Below are 23774 nucleotides of genomic sequence, written 5' to 3' on the forward strand. Positions count from 1 at the left end.
CCAAATATAAGCCTTTTTTAGGCTGCAGGAAGATCTGCAGAGACAAGTTATTTAGCATCACAATAATCAACTTCAGAGTTGTTGGGAAAAGGACAGTAGTTTAGTTGGATGCTAGGGCTGCTCGAAGATAAGAAAAAAAAAGCTTTTGAACCAACTGGAAATCTGTTAATTATTGGAAAGCCTGAAGGGATAACAAAGAATTGATGGCAGTCCACTGAAAGCTGAAAGGCAGCACTTGCCTCTCAAATGAGGTATTTTTAGAGGTGTCATCAGCAGAGGAAAGCCATGGGGCATTGCTGCATCCCCCCAAAAGCCCTCAGTCAGGCCAGAATCCCTAATCTACCCCAGGAATCCTGCCTGCTTCCAGCCCAACTAGAAGGCAGAGCAGAGGCTAAGGACTCAGAAGGATACAGGAGGGTGTTGTGCCAGGAAGGGACTAAGTCAGAGTCTTCGAAATCCCACCCTGAGTTTTGAGTCACGGATCCCTGATACATGAGGCAGCTGATTTCCATAAAGCACATGCCAGGAACTGAGGAAAAAACTTGTGATGGTAGTGAAACACAGTTCTGGTTTCAGTGTTTTCTCTCAGGCTGGCCACCTCTGCCATTCAGTCAGGAAAACACCAACCACACGTCACCCAGAGGAGCCTGGGGACTAAAAGGATAAGGATGCCATGGTTCATGAAATTGCAACCTTTAACAGCAGTTTTGCCTCCCACATAAAATGATGGCCCTGGGAGGCAAGAGATGTCTGTGTGTGAGAGTGCTAATAGGTGCTGTAAAAAACACACTGGCTTTCTCTCAACTATAGACCCCTCCAGCCTTTTTTTTTGTGAATTCATGCAGTGCCTGCATATGCACCAAGAGTGGCCAATAAGTAGTTTGAAAGATGAGAGGCACAGCTTCTCAGCCAAGCCAGCACAGGCAAATCTAATGTCTTATTTGGGAATCAAAGATGACCTCTAGAGATGAATTACAGCTTCAGCCTATGAAATCTACAGCATGGACAGCAAATTGTCCCTATTTCACTACTGCTTCTCTAATAATCTCTGCACGTTTCCATGCTACATTTGCAGCTATAGTGAAATTGTCTGCTGTCCCTCATAGTCACACCCATGCTACAGATCTCCAGCTCTGAAACTCTTAGGCAGATCATGCCCAACACACCACCCATCCCTCACATCTATGTTTGTTGCTCTATTGTTTTAATGCATAATTCAAAATTGCATTTTCCTCTTTTATGAATTCCTTGACTGATACATGGCAACCAATCTCATACTGTGCTGCCCTTTAAAGTAACCCTTCTGTTCCCTTCGCATTGGACACTGAAGATGCAGCAGGCGTGAAAGGTCACAACATCAGAATTCCTTATCTTTAATAAGACCTCCCTTTCTACCTCTCTGCTTTAATTGCTTTCCATCTCATTTCAGATCTCAGCAGACTTCTCTCCTCCTTCATTCTTGTGAAATTTTCCCTTTCTTTAATTAGCTCGTGATAAGAAGCTCATCCACACACACACACACACACCTACTACTACTACAGATTTCTGTAGCTATGCTATTTAGGCCTGCACAAGGCCTTCAGAGTGTAAATTCCATGAACTATAATTATAAAAATGTCTAATATACCCTACAGCCTCTTGTACTACGTTACTGAGGACAAAGAACAGAAGTTTAGACTCATATCTGGTAATGAATAGAAGTAAGAAATGAGAAGGCTCTGGCCAAGAGACCTTGATGAGCCCGTGCATGGCAAAGATCTGTTTGATGTTTGTTACGACTGAATGAACCCAGCTGCACTGCTCTTTTGAACTCTAGCCTGCCACACACAGCAGAAGAAGTCTGCTGGAAGACCAAAGGGTGTTCTAGCTCAGGATCTTCAGCAAAAGGACAGAGTGTCTCTCAGAGGCACACTGTAGTGTGGTCCTGCCAACCATACGCACACCAGGTACATCCCAAGACCCGGGCCTGGTGGTACCTGTGTGCTTTGACAGAGATTTTTCTGCTTTGTAACATTTTTATTCCATCTTACCCAATTTCACTTTGTTTCTGGACCCATGTAAGTGTTCAGAACATACCATATCCTTGATCACACAACACATGATGTATCTTTGTTCTGAACCTGCCATCTGTTAGCTTCATTTGCTGCCTCTGGGATCTGATGGGAGGCAAGCATCCTGAATGAAAACCATTTGCTGTTCACTTCTTCCATTTGTGCTTGTTACTTCCACTGCTTAATCCTTTCATTCCAAAATCAGTGAGTCCTGGTTTATTTAATCATTTACTTGTGCAGAAGCTCTTCCATACCTTTTCTTGCCTTTATTGCTCTGTGTTGCACTTTCTGCAGTTCTACTTATTCCTTTTCAAGAGGGAGTGACAATTCCTTCCCTAACCCTAACCCCCCTCAACACACACCTTCATATTTCATGCAAGAACTGAATTTCACCTGCCATCTATCATCCAGTCACTCAATACTTTTAATCATATATTTCAATTTATTGTTAACCGTAAAAAACACACCCTCTTACATGATAGTGTTCACTTAGGGAGCTTGCACAGCATAGGTTACATTAAGCAGAAAGCAAGCCTTCAAAACAAATAACAAATACTTGTTTCTCAGCTGATTTATTACTCACACACTGGTATTACACAGCACTCTAATACCTTGGCATGTTCCATTCTGTCTGGGTGCAATCCAGGTAGATTTTTCTTTCTTTTGCCCAGGTAAATCTGTTCAGACAGGCTCAAAACAAAACTAACAGCTTACTATTCTTACTTTATCCAGTGGATCTAAGAATCATACACAGATATGATTTCAAGTACTTATAGATGGTTTGTTTTCCTTGTGACTGTTTGCAATACATATCAGCAACTGACACGCTGGAAGAAACTAAGCAGGTAGTCAACATATATCAATAACAAAATACACTTGTGGGAAGATACGCGAGCTGAGCTAATAAATAGATTTCCTTTCTGTGACCCTCTAAAAATTAATATAATATCTACTCTTATTAATAAATAAAAAGGTATCTAAAAAAATCTGGTGACTGACCATGTTTTTTATTGCTTTATTTGTGGAATCTAAAGCTTGTTTACTTTTTTTCCTGCCTGAAAGGCTGAGGACTGAGGCATTTATTTACAGAATCACAGAATCAGCTGGGTTGGAAAGGGCCTCTGAGATCATCAAGTCCAACCCTTGATCCACTCCCACTGTGGTTCCCAGACCATGGCACTGAGTGCCACATCCACTCTCTTCTTAAAAACCTCCGGGGACAGAGAATCCACCCCCTCCCTGGGCAGCCCATTCCAATGTCTGATCACCCTCTCTGTAAAGAATTTCTTCCTAATATCCAACCTATATCCTAACCTATATCCTTCCTAATATCCCCTGGCAGAGCTTAAGTCCATGCCTTCTTGTCTTACTGGGAGCTGCATGGGAGACGAGACCGACCCCCCCCCTCCCCCCTGGCTCCAGCCTCCTTTCAGGTAGTTGTAGAGAGTGTGAGGTCTCCCCTCAGCCTCCTCTTCTCCAGACTAAATTCTCCAAATTAATTACTTATTTGTTTATTTATTTCTTTCATCACACCTGGGAGTTTCTGGGAATATTACAGGTTTTGAAATAATCATACAGGCCTTAAGACCATGCCTGAGATGTCAGCATCACAAGACCAAGCTAAAATCATGAACTGTCCATCTGGGCTGGGTGCCACAGCCTAGCAACAGGGGTTCAGGAGTAGCTGGGTACCTGGCAGTGCACGGTCTTACTGGGCAACTCTTATGACCATCCAAAGAAGCACCTCAAATGCTGCCCCACTTCCCAGCTTAAAACTTGAACAGTAGACCCAGGCTAACTAATCTGGAGTGTTGCAATGCACACATCCCTCAGCCACTGTTCTCTGCTTACAGAGATACAACCCTCTACAGTCAGAGAGAGGGCAAATGGACAGCCCATTCATTCCTGAGCTGCTGTACAATCACTGCCCCTTTGCCAGGAGGTGAGGAGGATGGGGAAACGCAAGGGTTGTGAACTCCAGAAAACACTGAGTTTCTGGAAGAGAGCAGAGCCTCCTCTGCCTTTTTTTTCCAAAGGACAAATTCAAAACAAACTTGAAGCTCAACCTGAAAGCTCGGCTTTCTAGGGGCTGGTAGAGCTGCTGGGGCAAATGGCAAAGTGAAAGCAGAGAACCACAGAACAGTAAGGAAAATCAGGCCTGAAGAGGTTAGAAAGATGGTTCATTTTAAACTGAGTAAAAAAAAAAAATTCAGTAGGCAGGGAGCTGATTTAGCTGCGGGATTGATTTATTTGTCTGAACAGCAAGCAGAAGTCCCAACAAAAAGAATTCACATTTGTTATTCCTGGATTCCCAAACCAGGCACTCTATGAATGCAGCAGAATATGCAAGATCCCAAGCCTGTGAGTTGATTCCCCCAGGAAGACACACCTGGCATCTGTAAAAGAGGTTTCATGAATGTGCAAAGTCACAGACTGAGTCTGCCCAGGCAGCAGACACAGAAACTGAACAGGGAACACCATTGCCCTTTGCCATTTCCATGCTCCACCACTACACCTGAAGTGCAGAGGTGCCTAGAAATGAATACTCGACAGGCAGAAGCACCTGGTTAGCATCTGGCCAGCTGTTCTGCTCCATCTGCACATCTGCTGAAAATATGAACGAGCATGATGTGAAAATTGTATCATGTCCCAGTTTAATTGCTGGACAAAAGCCGAACTGCCCTGCCTCTAGCAGGCTATATTAAAATAGAAATCTGCTTCACAAATTACTGAACTGTTAAGTCACACTATATGTACGTGGTTCAAAGGATTAAAGGGTTGGAACACAGGAGGGTACAAATATATGTATCTTCAAATTCAGGTTAAGATGCAGGCTGCAAATCTAGGGAACAAGATTAAATCTCTGATACCAGCCCTCCGTATCTGTCAACTTCTGAATCCATGTGCCAGGGGACACCCCAGCCCTACCATGGTTCACACAACATGTCTGGTTTGCTGTACCTGGCCCAGTCTTCGTGGTGAGGAAAAGCCAGTGAGCACAGAGAGGAGCCACGGGCAGACACATCCTGTGAGGGTCTTTGGCTGTAACTCTAATAAAGCAATTCTGCAAAGAAATGTATGTACTGGAAACATGCAATGGGAGTAAGGAGATCCTGCTGAAGTAAGACATCTGAAACTCAGGTGAAAACCACTATGTGTTTGTCACTAACAGCATTTTTGTTTACAAATGCAGATTACAGAGTTTCTCCTATTTTAATATCAAATTACATTCCATTTCCAAGAATATATATGAAAAATCGAAGTCAACATCACTCTCTAACCATTTTCCCTTTCCTCAGACAGCTCAAAACTTCAGTACCTAGGAAATAACCACTGGTTTGCTGCCTACAGATGCTCAGAGAAATACTGTTTTTATTCTAAACATATGCTGAATTTGTTAAGTTCCTCTGCCTGCAGCAGTGGATGAAGTGTAGACAAGGAGAGCCTCAGTGATTTCTGTATGTGCTGCCCAGATGTTACCCACTACAATAGATATGAAAATATCTATGAAATAGCATTATGAAAATAATAATGGGTTTTTTTCCATTCTAAAAATATTAATACTTGAAAATCTGGCCCTCAGGGATGTTCAGTGATTAAACTCAGTGTTAGACATATGCAAGAATATTAGAGAGATTTGGATCCTAGATGTGTGGATCAGATTCTGCCATGGACTACCTTGAAGAAATCTTGCATATTCTCTTTGTGCTCTGAGTTCCTGGTTCTTGCAAAACCCACATTAGGGCAGCTTTAAATCTGTAAGCTCTTGCTTTTAGAAAGAAAGTTACTGGATGTATTTCACTTCAGAGGAAGATGAGTTACAAAAACTTCAGGAAGGCGCTCAAGCCTCTGAGATTCAGCTATCACATCTTTTACTGATTTGCATAAGTTCTTCCTTATGATAGGCATAAAAGTGTTATTTAAAAAGGAGAGAAAAAACATAAAAGAGAAAAAAAGCATTCCACCTACAAGTACCACAGACTATCCAAAGAAGATAAAATGGCAAGCAAATACCACAAAGATTTAGGGAAAATAACTTCCCTTAACATAATATTCAACTGCTCCAATGTAACCTTAATTTCCTCATAAAAATAATAAACTGCATTTTGATTTTAGTATAAAAGTTCCTAAACAGGCTGTGTAAGTAAAAACCAACCAACCAAAAACAAAAACAAACAAAAAACAACACTACCAATCTTCTCTACAGCTATTATCAGGTAATGCTTTAAAATAGAAGTAAGTGACCTAGCTGTAAATGAAAGGGGGAAAAGCCATTAGTGGAACAGGAATACTGAAATACTAGTAAGTCAAAATTTTCTACCCAGACCAATTTATTTTCTCTAAGTGCTTCATTTAACTCGTCTCAAAAAAAAAAAAAAAAAAAAAAAAAGCAGCAACAAAAAACACACAAACAAACAAGCAAACAAACAAAACCCTAACAAAAAACCCAACAACTTCGTTTCCCTTGCCTAATATATAAGGTTAAAAGGTGGGCAACATTTCACGTGTTGTTTTACCAGGGCAGGGAACTCCTGAGACTGGAGCGTAAACAGGGCTGAGTGATGACTAGCAGGGCACGAAGACAGCATGAAGTGCCTTCTGCTCTGTACTTCTTCCTGAGATTGAAATTCTCTTGTCTGCTCTTCCTCTGGCTAATAAATATGCAAATACAACCTGGTGGTAGAAGTACAGAATGTAGGAGTTAAGTAAGACTCATGGTGAGAGCTGGAGAAGCTGGTTACACAGCAGCCCGGCCTCGCTGATAACCTCCTCTCTCAATGGGGATGGTCTACTGGAGAGCACATTTTTATAGAAACCTACTAAAATAGCATGTGCAGCCATGGCTTTACTTCTAATGTCCCAGCATAGATCAAAAAGAAGGACTCGACTAAGTCAATGATGGAGAAAAACTAATTTCATGGTAAAATAATTCTAAAGTATACTTAAGGTACATTGGCAAGGCTGCTTTAAAGGGAATCTGCAATACAAAACACATAGGGGAACTGAAGACTATATTCTGGTGTTCTTCAGCAGCTAAAAAAATAGTTATTCTTTATCTCTTTCTCACTATGGTATTTTATGTAAACATTTTTCTGAGAATACTTCTTCTTTTCTTCACTATATTGCTTTGGATTTTTTTTTTCTTTAAATACAGCATAGAAAGAGCTGGGACTTGTCTGTCATCCAGAATTTCTTTTTTTCCTCTTACAGGGCACAAATAAACAGGATGGAGGGAAAGCCTGAAAGTAACATTTTAACTAAAAAGGCAACTGTCAAAATGTGAATCCTGAAACCCGATCACTAGAAGTTATTTAAAACAAATGTAAAATTGTGGTTTGGCTTTTACAATGACAGCACCAGGAGCCACCACATAAAACTTGTCAAAGCAGCTCCTACTGAACTTTCCACACATAGAGAGCAAGAAATGAAGGACTTTTCTGTACTCCCTGCTGCAGCAAAATGTTTGCAGGAACAGCAGCTTAATGTCAGACAAAAAAAATGGAATAGCTGAGTTTTCAAACATGTGCTTCTCCAAGAGCAAAATATTAGATATTTGAACAACACCTGGGATCCTGAAACGAGGACATCAGCTTTTAACTAGAACACGTAACACCTGAAAATATCAGTAGAGAACGTAGATTTCTACAGTATTCACAAACAGGTTAGAAGACACCAATCTGTTAAAGATCAGTTTGTTAGTACATGAGTATTTTAAACAGAAGCATGGGATATTTTTATTCAAAAAGCAGAATTATAACAGAAAAAAAAAAAAACCAAAACTAAGACCAGCAGAAAAGAAATGTAAATGCATCTAACACAGCTTAATTAAAGCACACTGTGCCATTCAAAATCGAAAATTCTGGTTAATGCTCATTTATGTTTGCAAAGCCAAACTTCACTGCAAAAACTATATACAGAGAAAATTTTAAATATACTATTTCCCTCTCATTTATGCATCTTCTAACTAGAGAAGCAAGTCCTTGGGCCAGAGAAAGCTAATTTAAAATCACATTATTTAAATTATATCACTTTTCTGTAATTGCAAGGTTACGTTATTATTAAATGTGATGCTATTAGATGCAGAGCAACTCAGATGCAGCACTGAATTTGCAGACCAGAGTGAAAAAAGAGTATGAATTTAATTTCCATAGTTTAAAAAAAAAACAAAACAAAACTGAAATGAATCACGAGTGGAAATAAATTGGTTCATTTTCATTTCATGCATAATGTGAAATTTAAATGATCAGAAAAAGAGAGATGAGCACAATATGACACCACTCAATTATCAATTCTTTAACAACATTTACTTGTGAGCAAGATATATTTTGTTCCATGAATTTCAAAATTATTTAAAAAATCAACAGTGAGCTGCTCTACAAAGGTTCTTTTTGGAAGCACACCGTAATAGAAGGAATAATTTTCTTTTAAAAAACCAAAAAACAAAAAAACAAAGCTAGTTTAAGTCTAGTCTTAAGTTTAATAGGCATAGGCATATAAAAGCAACTTATTCTGTTGCTTTCTGTACATTCCCCCCTCATCACATCTGCTCATCTGATGCTGCAAACATTTATGAAGGAAGTCGCATGAATGACAACCTGTACTACATCTTGCCACCTGTGATGTGATCTGCACTGCAGCCAAATCAACCTTCATTTGATTCTTGGCACTGACCCATGTCACCTATCCAAGGAGCTCCACTGATCACTACAGCAACACTGCTAAAAACCAGTTTTACTTATGCTCCAAAGCCATAAAATACAAGCATCTCTGCTCCCAATGTCCCCCACCTACCACAGACCTTTTACTTCCATGGTTTTCTTGTTTCTCAGAAGGAAATTTTAAGATTACAGTTATTTTTGTGCTTATAATTCTGGTTATTATCAGCTCCCTGTATTTATCCCCTCTAAGGCATTTCTCTGGTCCTAACAGACTGTGCTCAAGCATCATCTTAACCCATGGCCTGCAGTGCAGTCCTGCATTACCTGCTTCTGGCTCTAGTCTCTGTTTTCCTAACAGACTTGCTGCTACAACATACAGAAAAATAATAGTAAAATGCTCAGGGAATTTCGAGTCCCCAAAATGCAATCTCAAAACACTTAGATTTCTACGCTGCATTGTTACTGAAGCAAGTAAAGAGGTTCCCAGCTGAGTGGATGTTGCATCTTGAGCATCAGATGTATCTGTACGTGAATCTCCACCTATTTGTATTTTGTGTGGTCCTAAAAAAAAACCAAGCACCTATATCACTGATTATTCTGAATTTTAATAATTCACTTCAGATTATGAGAAACTACATCACACAGATGACCTCTTACTAGATTGATAGACCACCTATGCAAAGCACTTCAGTCCTATCCATTGTGGAGCTTTACTTTTGGACCCCACGACAGACTTGAATGGTAGCCCTGGGAAGAGCAATTAATCTCACTTTATCTCCATTCCTCTCCAAGTTATACTAATACTCTTTTCTCTCACAGAATCTGTAAGTAACATTGGTAAACACTCTGAACGTGAAACTTGGCATCAAAGACCTTCCAAATTCAAACCCAGCATTAGCCCAGTGTTGTCCAGTTTCCAGCTCTCCCTGTGACATATAGGAGGGATGACACACAGCTCTTGCTAAAAATGAATGGGTTTGGAATCATTACATGCAGCTCAGGAAAAATGGCTAAAGCTTGCCAAAACAATACCAAAAATTATTCTCTCTAAAAAAAAATAACCAGAGAAAATTCAAAAGACCTGGATAGACTTGTACATGTGTAACCAAAATTTGTTTTCTGTTCTAACTCATGGGCACATAATGATGTTTTTTCCAGGGCTAAATTAACACAGCCAACATTCTGCAATGTAAATAGGCTCCTATTGATTAAATGAAGAATGGGGTGAACTTAAGCTGGTTTATCCTACGGTCAGTGAATGTTTTGCTGGCTGGGAATGTCCCCAAAGAGGAAAAGAAGTGCTTGGAATCAATACTGTCCAAGCCAATTTTTTCTCACTGTTATCAAGGACAATCCTGTAATTAAGAAGCAATTCCCCTAAACTGTCCACCACAGTACACAGGAAGGAGAGTCTAAGACAGAATCTCTGAGATTCAGTTTGCACCTTGCCTGGTGGCTTTGAAAAATGCATCACCCAGGCAGACTCATAAATGTATATAAATAAAAGGCCTCATTGCAACTGAATTTTATTTGCTAGTTGATAGAAGAATGTCTTTCATATCTACCTTGGTTTAAACAGATGTCTCCCTGAAGAACACAGGGCATATTAGATAAATTAAGTCAAATTAGTCCAAGTTTTTAGTTTTGTAAAACCTTAATATCTAGGAAATCCTAGCTGCATTGCAAAACTATAGGAAATTTACTCTAATCCACAGAGATAACACTGCTTATCCATCAGCCTAATAGCTACTGTCATGTTTGACTCCAGAGATCCTGTCTTGACACACTCCAAAAGCATATTCTGTAATTTTGCTACAGCAGTAACTGTGAAACATCCTCACAAAGTACCTGTTCCATCTGAGGTCCCATCACAGACTTCCCTACCAAGATCTGAGACTATTGTGTGTGCTGGTCTTATTTTTGTACCTCCTCACTCTCTCTGCATTTATATCAAGGTAGGAAACAATCTTCCCTGCCAAGAATCCATAAAGTTTCAAGAAAAAAACATCCTGAAATTGAAATTACAGTAAGACACTGAAATGGTTGCCAACCACAATAAGAATCAAAAAGTTTACCTTGAATTTCTAAAAGAGAATTTGAGTTGAACAGCCTTATCACAAGTTTTTTTTCTTTTTTTTAAAATATTTTTGATCTTGATCTAAAATCTTTTGGTTTTAGATCTAGTTTATCCACATGGAACACAAATGGCTTTATATATCACCTCTAAATTTGGCAGAATTTGGAGTAATTCAATTTCTAGTCATTTTACTAGAAAGAAGCATTAAGGTAGAACAAATAGAAATAAACCAAAATGATGTTCAACTGCCAGTACAGTACACAAAACCAACTGTATGACAAAACATTTGAATCAAACAATTTTGTCCACAGTAGATATTATTTATTAAAACCACCACCTATCATGCCAGAAATTATTGATGATTGAATAACCCTCACAAATGAATTGTTCAGTTTCAAACACAGTAGCTGGCAACTGATTTTTGGTATGTATACTCCTTGTTGAGAAGCTGCTTTCATACTAACAGATAAATTTAAAAATATATATGTTTTCAGCTAAATTTCCCTACAAACCCAACACATTTCTGCTGTGTCTCCTAGATGGGTACATACACAGGATTTCTAAGAATAAGCAATAAAGTTCAGCAGCTTGCGAGAAATGGAGCACTGTAGTTTTGCAATGTTATTCATTCATATTTCAATGTCCTGTAAACCTGCTTCTTCTCACTAAGCTTTTGAATAATGTGTGGTTCCTGAAGTCCTGAAGCTCCTTCAAGGAACATAATAAACTTTACAAAAAGGAAAGGGGGTTTGGGTAAAGCAATTGCTCAAGTTAGATGGTGCTTTAGGAGTTATTTCAGCTCAAAGACAGTAAGAGTGAACTATAAAAATGTTCTTTAAGAAAAGAGATTGAACATCATGAAATTGTGTAAGACCTGTACAACTGAGATATTTTTCATTTATCAGGACAGATAAACAAGGCAAAGGAAACAAGAATTAGAGATTAAAACAAAAGACAAAGTTCCTTCGAGTTCTGAAAGCATTTTATGTGACTATCATTCTGCAACAATATTCAGTCAGCTGCAGGGGAGGCCCCTAGCAAAGCAGAAGCGAAGAAAAGCTGCAATCTGAAACAAATAAACCTAAGCCAGTATTTCCAGTTAACACCAGGCCTAATAATCATTTAATACTATGACTTCACTAGGAATTAATCCAAGTTAACTAAAGGAGTGGAACAGTTATTCTTACTCACTGTGGGGAACAGAGCAACACATACCGAGTCTTTTAGGCTTAGAATATGCATTGTTGTGAATTCAGAATGATATCAAAGTCATAAATCTCAATGCAAATTAGTTTCAAATTTGGTTCTCTTCTGGCTTTAGTATTTGCTTTATAAGTAAATAAGGGGTTAGAAACTTGAAGAAAGATTAGATAGATATCACTTGCAGCTCTACTCTATATTCTAAAGATGTTTAACAGAGGACCAACACCATCCTATCTCCAAATCCTACAGAAACCTTCAAGATACAGAATCATAGAATTCTTCTGGTTGGAAAAGACCGTTAAGATCATCTACTCCAAGCATTAACCTAACTCTACTGAGGACAGTACTAAACCATGTCCCTAAGCACCACATCTACAGGTCTTTTAGACACCTCCAGGGATGATGATTCAACCACCACCCTGGGCAGCCTGTTCTAGTTTTGATAACCCTTTCAGTGAAGAAGCTTCTCCTAATATCCAAGCCAAACCTTCACCCTATCACTTGTTATTAGGGAGAAGAGACTCACACCAACCTCACTAAAATATATGCAGGCACAGGGGGAGAAAATAATGAGCCTTTTGCTCCTAAGGCAGAAAGTTATACACGCAAGACTTAAAAAACAGAGGGGCAAGGTCAGGGAACAGCCCTCAGTAGGAGATCAAGCACTCTCTGAACACCTGAACTGCCTTGACTTATTTATCACCTGACAGCCACCTTATCAGAGAAGGGTACAAATGGATTTGGACAAAGAAATGGGGATGGACAACTGCTCCCTCTCATTTTATGGCTCCTAAGCACTTGTAAGTGAGACTACTGAGCTGAAATACTTATGGGAGTGTCTCTGCTTCTGAGGCAGTCACAGTGAACATTTTGTGTACGTCGTTCATTCTGCCACTTGCACACAGGGTGATCTGTACACACTTCAAAGGTTCTTTAGAAAGGAAAATACTCAAAAATATTCAAACTGTTGTACAATGCACAGACCTCTGCCAAGAGTGCTTGCACGGCTAGAAGTGCTCACAAGCGGACTTTCAGGCACTGAGGATTTCACTGGAACTGTATTAGCTGAAAATGGATTTGGGTCTTGATGGAAATTTTGCAAAGGTTAGGATGACACAATTAGATTTTGATGCTTAAATTCCTCCCAGGTTCCACTTCAAATCTATCAGCCGTGCTTGGATTGAGCCCTCAGTTGTTTCAGGAGAAGAATCAACTTAAAATTATGTTACGATTAAAAAGCAATGGCTGAATGGAGGAAGAGGCAACTCCTAGAGCAAGCTTAGCAGGGTCACTAGGAATGAAAAAGAACCCTTTATTCAATATAAGAAGATATACTGAAACCTGTGGAGGAGAGTTCATGAACAACTTGCATTCAAGACAGTAGAGTATTTTTAGACTAACCCAGCAGACCTGAATATAACAGAGAAACAGATAAAGGTAGCAAAGAACAAATCAGAAATAACCTTAGAACAAGGTGAAATGTTGCTGTTCCCACTTTAAAGTCGCTATTTGAGCTAAGTAAAAGGAACTGCAAGAGCAGTGATGAAACTTCTGAAGCAAGTATGTAAGGCAGAACCAAGGACCCTACCCTGGGCAGGTTCCACGTGCAACTTCCTGATACGAAAAAACAAATCAGCAAATTGATGTGAAAAAGCCAAGTAAAGATATAATGAGCAACCATAATGCTGGCTGACCTTTACTCTTCTGAAATCAAATGCAGCTATTGCTCAGACAAAGGAAGATGCTGTGCAAGCCCAAATCTGCTATCCTGTTTCTGATAGTGTCCAGAGATAGAGATCTAAAAGAGATAAAAATAGGCCAGACTTGTAATGCTTTTTCCATAGCATGTCCTTCCAATTTCAGTGGAGATTTTCAGCTGAGGGACTTCCTGAGCCAGAGATGGTATCTTTGTGTTTAATAACCCGCAGCAGATTTTTCTTCCATGGGCTTGTGTTTTTCAATACATGAAGACTTCAGGCATACAGAAGCATCCTCTTGTATAAAGTTTCACAATTTGCTTAATTCACATGAAAAACTATCTTTTTGTGTTTCTCTTGAGCCTGTCACCTGCTGACATGTAATAACTCTTAGTTCTTATATTACAAAATCTAAAGACAATCACATCCCATATAAAGTATTATTCAACTACAATATGTTTTATAAAGTACTCAGAGGATCCCTTTTTCTTCAAGCAAGAAACTTAAAGAAGAAAAATGGTGCAAGACAAGTAATAGTGGTGGAAGTATTTTTTAACACACTGAGTTTTTCTCCTACATCACTCTAGTTGATCACTTGGCACACAATCCTACGTGTTTACTGCATATTAAGATGAGAGTTGCCCTGCTACTCTGTACCAAGGGTTTTTCATCCTGCAAGCAGTAATTGTAAAGGTCATCCACAGCATGACCACCCTCAAGACTCCCATCAGAGAAGTAATAATCCAGTCTTCTTAACAAGGGGAGCTTGCAGGAAAGGAAAAAAAGTACGCTATGGATGCCATAAGTTGTTCTTTTTTTTCTTGTAAAAGCTAAAAGTTTTATGTTTCCTTTGCTTGAACAGAATTTATTTGCAGTAAACTTTTGAGACTTGTTTTATTAAGACAGAAAATTGACTTACTCCATTTCCAAATTTTGAGAGGCTGCAAAATAGCATTAGACAGGAGAACCTAAGCTATGTGCTATTGTAAAATCACAGCCAAGTGTTAAGTAGTTACTACGACCAAGTTGTTTTCTTTTTATAATTTTGCATTGCAACTTAGGTTTTGGTTCTCAGTGTATAATAAGCACTAAGACCTGACAAAATGTATTGTAAAAGTAACATACACATTATCTCTCTAGTAGACTATTTTAGACTTCAACCTCTGATGGCTTCGAAGTTCTTAAATGTGAATAATAGTTGTTGCTTTTTTCTTTTTCCAAGAAATATTAAGCATCTTTTCTCACTTGATGAATGATGAAAAAACACAAAAACCCACAGGGAAAAGTATCTATGGTAATAATAAGAAGTATTATACAGACTTCTGCATCATTTCAAAATGTCAAAAACCCTTTTAGCTACCTTAAGAACTAAAAACAATTACAAGTATGCAATTCATTTCTCAAACACATTTAGACTAATGTTCCTCTTGGCACACTATATTTTTTATTTGAAGGTTGCAAAGCATTAATTAATCCAGCATAATGAATCATCCATTGCAGCATCACAAAAGTAGTTTACATGATCACATCGGACATGGGCAAATGCTTACATTTCTTTTGCAAGAGGAAAATCAGCACTGTCTAGATTTCTCAAATTTTTTTGCTTTGGAAAAGAAAAGTGATTAGAACTCAGTTTAATCTCATACCTAGGAATTTTGCTTTTGTCTTCCAGTCTCATTCTACTGGTCACTGGTCTGATGTTTGTAAACATATAGATAATTTTGCATGGTAAAATAAAATAATGCACTTCTGCAGAAACTGTAGCTTATCAGTGAGAGTAGAGATGGCTCCTGAGAACAACAGCTTCATAATATCAAGTGAAACTCAGATTGTGTAAGAGTTTCAGACAGCACCTAACACTCAAAACAGCAACGCACGAGCACCCATTCTCCTAAAATCTAAACCATAGACACAAAATAAAAATAAAAAATCAAATAGTAACTCTGCTTTGCTGAAATGACCCTTAATGCTTACCCAGCCAGCTAACCTGGCTGCTTAGCCCACCCTGAGCTCTGCTGCAATTCAAGCCCTCAAAGCACAATATGAACTCCACCAGCACAGAACTGGTGGACCTCTGAGATCATCAAGTCCAACCCTTGATCCACTACCACTGCAGTTACCAGCCCATGGCACCGAGTGCCACATCCAGTCTCTTTTTAAATATCTCCAGGGATGGAGAATCCACTACTTCCCTGGGCAGCCCATTCCAATGTCTGATCACCCTCTCCATAAAGAAATTCTTTCTAATATCCAACCTAAACTTCCCCTGGCACAACTTAAGACCGTGCCCTCTTGTCTTGCTGAGAGTTGCCTGGGAAAAGAGACCAACCTCCCCCTGGCTACCCCCTCCTTTCAGGGAGTTGTAGAGAGTGATGAGGTCTCCCCTGAGCCTCCTCTTCTCCAGCCTGAACGCCCCCAGCTTCCTCAGCCTCTCCTCATAGGGTCTGTGCTCGAGTCCCTTCACCAGCCTGGTTGCCCTCCTTTGGACCTGCTCCAGGACCTCTATCTCCTTCCTAAACTGAGGGGCCCAGAACTGGACACAGTACTCGAGGTGTGGCCTCACCAGTGCTGAGTACAGGGGCAGAATCACTTCCTTGGACCTGCTGGCCACATTGTTCCTGATACAGGCCAGGATGCCATTGACCTTGGCTACCTGGGCACACTGCTGGCTCATGTTCAGCTTCCTGTCAATTGTATCCCTAGTAGTGGTTGGGATTGGATGCTTAGGAAAAGAGCATGCCATCCTGTTTCATAGAGCAATGCCTCCTTCCCTTTGCCCAACCCTCCAGCAACCTTTCATCTTCCCATAAATTGTAGTGTAGGGATTCCCAATTCCCATCAATGTGCTTAATAGCCCTAGATGGAAGTATCTGTCATGAATTTGTCTAATTGCTTTTGAACCTATTCAGACTTCAAGCCTCCACAACACTCTGCAGCAATGAACCCTGCAATTTAATCATGCACATCATGAAGAACTACTTCCCTTCATTTATCCTAAAGCTACTGCTTAATCATTTCACTGGATATCCCTTTGCTCTTGCACTATGAGAAATAGCAAATAATTATTCCTTTTTCACCTTCTCCATGACTTTCGTGTTTTTTATACTTCACTCCCATTTCTCTTCAGTCATTCCTTTTCTGGAATGAAGAATTCTACTTATTTAAAGTCTCTTCACATGCAATTTTTTTCCTTCCCCATGATACAAGGGCACAATGCTTTGGGTTTTTTTCTTTTGTGCTCTCTGCTCCTCTCTTGATCATTCCTAACATTATTAAAAGCCTCCTACAACTCCTCTTTTTCAAGATGAAGAACTTAATTTAATCTATTCTATCCGTTACTTAATGCTACTACATCCTTTCTGAGAAGATGTAGACCTTTCTGGCATTGCCAAGAACAGTAGCACAATGACATTTGTTTTGTTCAAAGGCTGACGTTACCTGGAACTAATCTATTTTTATCTCAGATCTTACAATCTAAGCTTTTCCTTCAAGAAAGTACAAAGATGTTGAAATAATAGGAGAAACAGCCCAGGTCACAAGAAAGAAAAAGGACCTTAGTTTCACTCCAATCAATAGACAATTTTTTAAACTGATCTCCAAACAGACTGGAGATGTTCCTAGACAAATACCAGCCAAAAGGTTCATAGAAATTATCAAAAATACCACCTAGGACATCAGTGCCTGTGTTGGACCATTCACCACCACTAAATAATGTAATGTCAGAGAGTATGTTTTAAGATCTTGTTTATGTGAAGTATGAAAGCAAGCCTTTAGCTTAGCCACACACTCACAAACCCAGCTCTCCTTATTCTGTTAGCTTTGGCAATGTGCAGTACACGACAGAAACTGTTATCTGGGTGACCAAATTATCACTGCAACAACATATATTAGAACTAAAACATGGACTCTTTTCACAGACGACCTTCAACAAGACAAGAGGACACAGTCTTAAGTTGTGCCAGGGGAGGTTTAGGTTAGATATTAGAAAGAATTTCTTCACGGAGAGGGTGATCAGGCTATGGAATGGACTGCCCGGTGAGGTGGTAGATTCTCCGTCCCTGGAAACATTTAAAAAAAGACTGGATGTGGCACTCAGTGCCATGGTCTAGCAACTGCTCCGGTGGGTCAAGGGTTGGACTAGATGATCTCTGAGGTCCCTTCCAACCCGGCTAATTCTATGATTCTATGATTCTATGAAATACTATTTTACCAGCACTCATCTAGGGAGTACTGTGTTCTGTGGACAAACTCAGGTTGTGAGTTTTAGAAAGATTTCTTTAAAACTCCAGTCTTTCTCTGCTGTACCAAATTTCAGGGCCTTCATGTATTGGAATGAAACAGAGAGTTATATCCTACTACTATGAATACTTTTTTAACTACTTCCTCCAGATGGTTTGTGTATAGGTCTTTGAAAAATTCCTTCTCACCTAGATAGAACCTGGTCCACAGGTGAAGATCTGGGAGGTTCCATCATCTGAGGATCCCATGTGCACGCCCTCTCAAAAGTTCTGTGAGCTCTCAGAATTAAGCAAGCTTAAGAAACACAGAGAGCACAGAATATTTTACAAGTGCTCCTCCTGCTTCTTGGGTGTCACTAGCACTGCCCCTTGAGAGCAGGAAAGAGGATAAATAAGCACTTCAAACAAAAACTCAGAATGAAGAATGTGAACAAAATAAACACATAACACAAAAAGAACAGAGACAGGAAGGAAGGGAATGCAAAATGGCAGTGGTAAGAGAGTATGAACACAACCAGAGCAAAGAAGGATGGGATATTAAGATGACAGCTTGCAAAAAAACCTGCAGAGAACAGGGTAAAAGACAGTATTATATAAAGAAGAAAAAAGAAAAAAGCTCCTGAGGAAAGGGGAACAGGTGAAAACTGGAGAGCACTTCATAAAGTCAGACCTATTCTACTGGAAGGTTTGTGACCTTTGCTGATCTCTCTGGGATGGTCGATCATTCTCCAGCTATGCTGTCTAAATTAGGGAGATTTTCCTGACTGGGATACAATAGGTAGGTGCCTGAGCAAAGTCACTGCAACAACATTTTCTTGCCAGTTTAGCTCTCCGCTATTTTCTAGGGTAAAGTCCATACAGAGATTACATTCTCCTCATGCTAAAAAAAAGACTCAGTGACAGGCCCACTGTAAAAAAAAAAAAAAAAACAACCTCAAACACCTCAGATGGTCCATCAAAGGAAAGGAAAGGAGAATCCATAGAGTTTTGACATATTCAGATTTTCAAACTTGGACATATAGAATGTTAAAACACAAGAAGGGTGTTAAAATTTCAAGTCCACCATTCAAAAATCAGGAGATGAGAAAACAAAGCCTACCTAAGAGATATGTAATTACAAGATCATGTACTCTTTTCTCCATTTAAAGGACAGATTCATCTGAGAATGTTGGTGATACCTGTCTACAGATCCAGCCATAATGCTCTCCTTATTTTTGCTGACACAAACATTAGAAAGTAGATAATGAATCAAAAAGGAGATTTCAGAAGACAAGCAGATCATATCTCCAGATCTGGAGAACTGTATGCCATTCCTAACAATGCTGTGAAACCCAGATAGATTCTTCTCCACTAGTGGGAGGTATTTAGGTCAGGTATCTACCTCAGATGGTCAGAGGTGGAGAGGTGGGCTGGCTGCTCTCTTGTAGGGCTTTTCTCCTCTACAGACTTGAAAGAGCATGTTGGGCACCCATCAGCCTTGATCTAGGTGACTTTCTGCATCTTTACTACACCCAGTATGACAGCTTGAGGTCTGATCCAGTATTTAATAAATTAAATAGCTATAACCACTTTTGATATAAAACCACATTTAAAAAATCCAGCCCTGACATTCTCAAACTCTTCAGTCAAAAAATTATTATAATCTCTGTGCCTTATTTCCTCATGTGTAAGCAGTGATTATGGCACAACCTCACTTCACAGGGATGCTTCAAAGATTGTTTGCAAAGATCTAAGAGATTGCTGTAATCAGGGAGGAGAGGTTTTTTTTTCTAATGTGCCTTTGATAACCTGACATCCTACAGTGATGGCTACAAAGAACAGGTCAGGGGAAAAAAGATTGTATCTGCTGTAGGATGTGGTTGTCATACATAAATGACACACAAGAATGCACAATGAAACAAGAAAATGGCAAACATGACTAATCCTCTGAGATGAATTGGATAGGGATTTTTGCTACTGACAAGATGTTTAAAGAGTCTTCATATTTTCCAGAGTGTTTTCAACTTTTTTTTTGTAATAAACAAATCATAAAAATCATCTTTATCCCTCTACACATGTAGTAAAAAAAAGGTTAAAAAAGCCAAAAATCTCACCAGTGATTTTTTGTCATAACACAAATGTAATTTCTGTACTACTTGCAGAGTGGAGGAAAAAAATGATAAACATTAGCAAGCCAGATTCATTTCACCTCTCCATAGCCCATGGAAGTCATCCCCCAGTGGAACAAAGTTATGCTGTAAAACCAAAGGACCCAAGAATAGCTCATTAAATAGAACACTGCATGGCTTAAGTACCCATACTTGATAAAAATAGGTAATTCCACCAGTGAATCCAGACTTTCTATTACTTTCTGAAAAATACATCAACAAAATGCAACAGGAGTGAATACACAACACAGTGAATCAGCTAAGCAATAAACTATTTACATTTAATTCTTTAGGGTTACTTTATAAACTAAGCCTGATGAGATGTCTGAGTCAGTAGTGCTAGAAACAAAGGAATATACTTGCTTTACAGATTTTCATAATTTTGAGTTACTATGCAAGTATGTCCAGTTTTCTGTTGTTTTTATTTTATTTTTTTTAAAGCTGTTCCCAAAGTGTCTGCAAGCATGTAATACTATATTTAAAAAATCATTAATAAATAGTTCCAGTGCTTTGTTTTGGACAAAAAGGTAGTCACATAATTCTCAATGTCTTTTAGGGCAGCAAAAGTGTAACTGATTATTAATTCTAGACTACAGACCTCAAATATCATGTCTCTATAAATACTCCATAACATTACAAATAAAAAGTGTTATTTCAAAACAGACTGTCTGAAAATAGTTAACTTCTATCTCATTCTAAGAAATGGCACGATCTTTCTCTAGTGACAGTGAAAGGGGAGAACACACTACCCCACTTTCAAATCACATTTCTCATTTGAAAGTGTGTATTGCCTCTTTGTAAGGAAATAAAAATGACTCAAAGCACTCGTGACACATGTAGCTAGGTCAGATGGTTGCTTATGATTAAACTCTGGCTCAGCTTACTGACTTGAATAAATTCTAAGGTACACAGAACAAGATGACAAATTCTCACCCAAGAATACCAACCACTTTCTCTAATAGCTGGATGATGTAGAATGATTCAGTATTACTCACGGGACATTTTGAAAGATAATCTGAGTCATGGCTTGTGTGCATTGATGGGACAGAGTAATTTGCAAATTTACCAATGGAATTGTGAAAGGCACCTCGAAACATTTGTGATAGATTACTGTAAAAGAAAAATAACCTAAGAAAAACCTTGAAGAGTACTCTCTCCTGTCTCTAAGACTCCCCAGTCCTTAGCAGAGTTCAAAGCCAGGCTGGATGGGGCTTTGTGCAAGCTGGTCTAGGGGAGGTGTCCCTGCCCATGGCAGAGGGGTTGGAACTGGATGATCTCTGATGTCCTTTCCAACTCAAACCATCCTGTGATTCTGTGATTCACAACTACCTGGTTCCTTTCACTTTAAAGAACAATCTGGTTTCTGTCATACAGAATGTGCCAATCATGCTGATTTATGCCTCTGTACTATCAGGTGATCCTGGTTCAGCACTTCACCACACAGAAAATGAGTCTTGCCAGATTTTATATTTGTTTTCCTTAATCTACTTCCTTCCAGTTTCCACAATGCACTCACTATACCATCTGGCATCATGAAGGCACCCTAACTCACTTTTGAATAAATGAAAGAGCACATACCCAGATCATTACCCATTTCTAAAGTTCTTCTTATTTTGTGGGTATGTTTTTAAGATCTTCCCACTGAAGGTTTTCTGATTTCATAAAGCATGCTATTGGCTATCTATTTTTTAAGGAGAATAAAGTGCAATTTACTAAAATCAAAAATTTTCCTTTAATCTACTAAAACATACTACATGAAAAATTAGTCTCCTCAATACCTTTTTCAACCTTGATGTAAAAATATAGTCCAAAACTGACATAAAATTCCAGTGGTACACATAAAGATGAAATACTGATACCACACTTGAAAGATCTCAATACAAAATTTAAGTTCATACGTAGTGTGTCCATTCCCACATAATCTATTCAGTTACTTCCATACAGTAATGAACACCTGCTACTAAAATAATTTGAAAATTGTATCTAATATACACTACTGCATAGATAAAATGGCTTTAAATATCAGTGACTAATACTGCTGGGACAAACTTCATAATTAGAAGAATATAAAGGACCGAAAAATTGGAGTATTAACATTTCCAGTATTCTGATACTCATGCAATTATTAATATAGTTCTGCTTTTACATGCAGGTCTGTTTCTTTGAGAATAACATTAAATGTAATATATACAGAATAGGAAAAGAATCAGAAATTCTACAGCTGGTAGATTCAATGGAGCATTTTGTGGATTCTTGGTGCATGAATCAAGAGTGTGATGCAACACCCACTTTCCATCCTCTCCCTGCATTGCAGTGCCTAAATTCACTGGGTTTTCAAAATAAGTTTCCTTAGTATCAGTTTCTCCTTCTCTCCAGAGTCGATCCTGCCCTTAGAGGTTACTGCCCTTCCTTAAGTACATTGTTGCAGAGATGCCATATGTTCCTCTGATTTATCTGGTTTTGATAGGTGATGGTCTCTTTTACCTGCTGCTGAAGTGGCTGTGACCAGCACAGGGCTGTTCCCAACATCTCTGAGGGGAGAAACTCACATGGGAGGAGGTACAACACCCGAAACAGACCTGTGCCAGAGCAGCTACAACCCCTGAAAGAGACTGCAGATTATGGAGGAACCCAGACAGGAGCAGGCAGAGCTTCTGAAAGGGAATGTGGCCATTGGAGAAAGCCACACCACAGCAACTGATTCACAAACAAGGAGGGGCAAAAACCTGATGATCAACATCACGTGGACCCCATGCCTCTGAGATGCCTGGAGCCTCAACATGAAGCCAGGGGGTGGCAGAACAGGACAGGGTCAGGAAGGGTTTGGAGGGAGGCTGAGGCATTTTTTCTAAGAGTTTAATTTTTCATCTTATTTTTTGACACTGGAATCAGAAGTTGATGTAAATAAGCAACAAACTAGCTTAAGTAATTTGCTTAACCAGTTTCCATGACTGGTTTTGCTCATGATGGGGAGTGACTGATGAGGGAGCTGGGGCTGTTCAGGCTGGAGAAGAGGCGGCTCAGGGGAGACCTCATCATTCTCTACAACTCCCTGAAAGGAGGTTGTAGCCAGGTGGGGGTTGGTCTCTTTTGCCAGACGACTTTCAACAAGACAAGAGGGCATGGTCTTAAGTTGTGCCAGGGGAAGTTTAGGTTAGATATTAGAAAGAATTTCTTTACCGAGAGGGTGATCAGACATTGGAATGGGCTGCCCAGGGAAGTAGTGGATTCTCCGTCCCTGGAGATATTTAAAAAGAGACTGGATGTGGCACTCAGTACCATGGTCTAGCAACCACAACGGTGGTTCAAGGGTTGGACTGGATGATCTCTGAGGTCCCTTCCAACACAGTCAATTCTATGATTCTATGATTCTATGACTGCAGGCTCCCCTTTCACATGGTCATCTGCACTCTGGGCTCTGCTCAGGTTCTGTGCTTGCGGAATTGTATGAACAAGTGAGATGACTTTTTTTTTTTTCATGGCTTTGATAGATGGCCTTAAGTTATAGTCACAGCACTAAATTACTGTGGAAGTGCCATCTTTTTCTGAATTCATTTGAATACTGTAGCTGTCTTGATCTAAAAGACGTACGTTTGGATGGTAAGAAATACAGCAACTAATGTGTGGAACAGCGTCACAGGAATTTACTGGGCAGTTACAGGAAAAGTACTGAGAATATCAATTCTTCAGGCTTCTGGGCAC

The 23774-nt window shown here is 39.3% G+C and overlaps 1 protein-coding gene across 1 annotated transcript in view; it reads right to left on the bottom strand.

The window, feature by feature from the left end:
• Positions 1–23774, bottom strand: part of HS6ST3 (heparan sulfate 6-O-sulfotransferase 3) — a 294020-nt gene that overhangs the window by 164026 nt on the left and 106220 nt on the right. The window lies entirely within an intron of this gene.

The sequence above is a fragment of the Calypte anna genome, chromosome 1 (assembly GCF_003957555.1).
Source record: "Calypte anna isolate BGI_N300 chromosome 1, bCalAnn1_v1.p, whole genome shotgun sequence".
Classification (NCBI taxonomy): domain Eukaryota; kingdom Metazoa; phylum Chordata; class Aves; order Apodiformes; family Trochilidae; genus Calypte; species Calypte anna.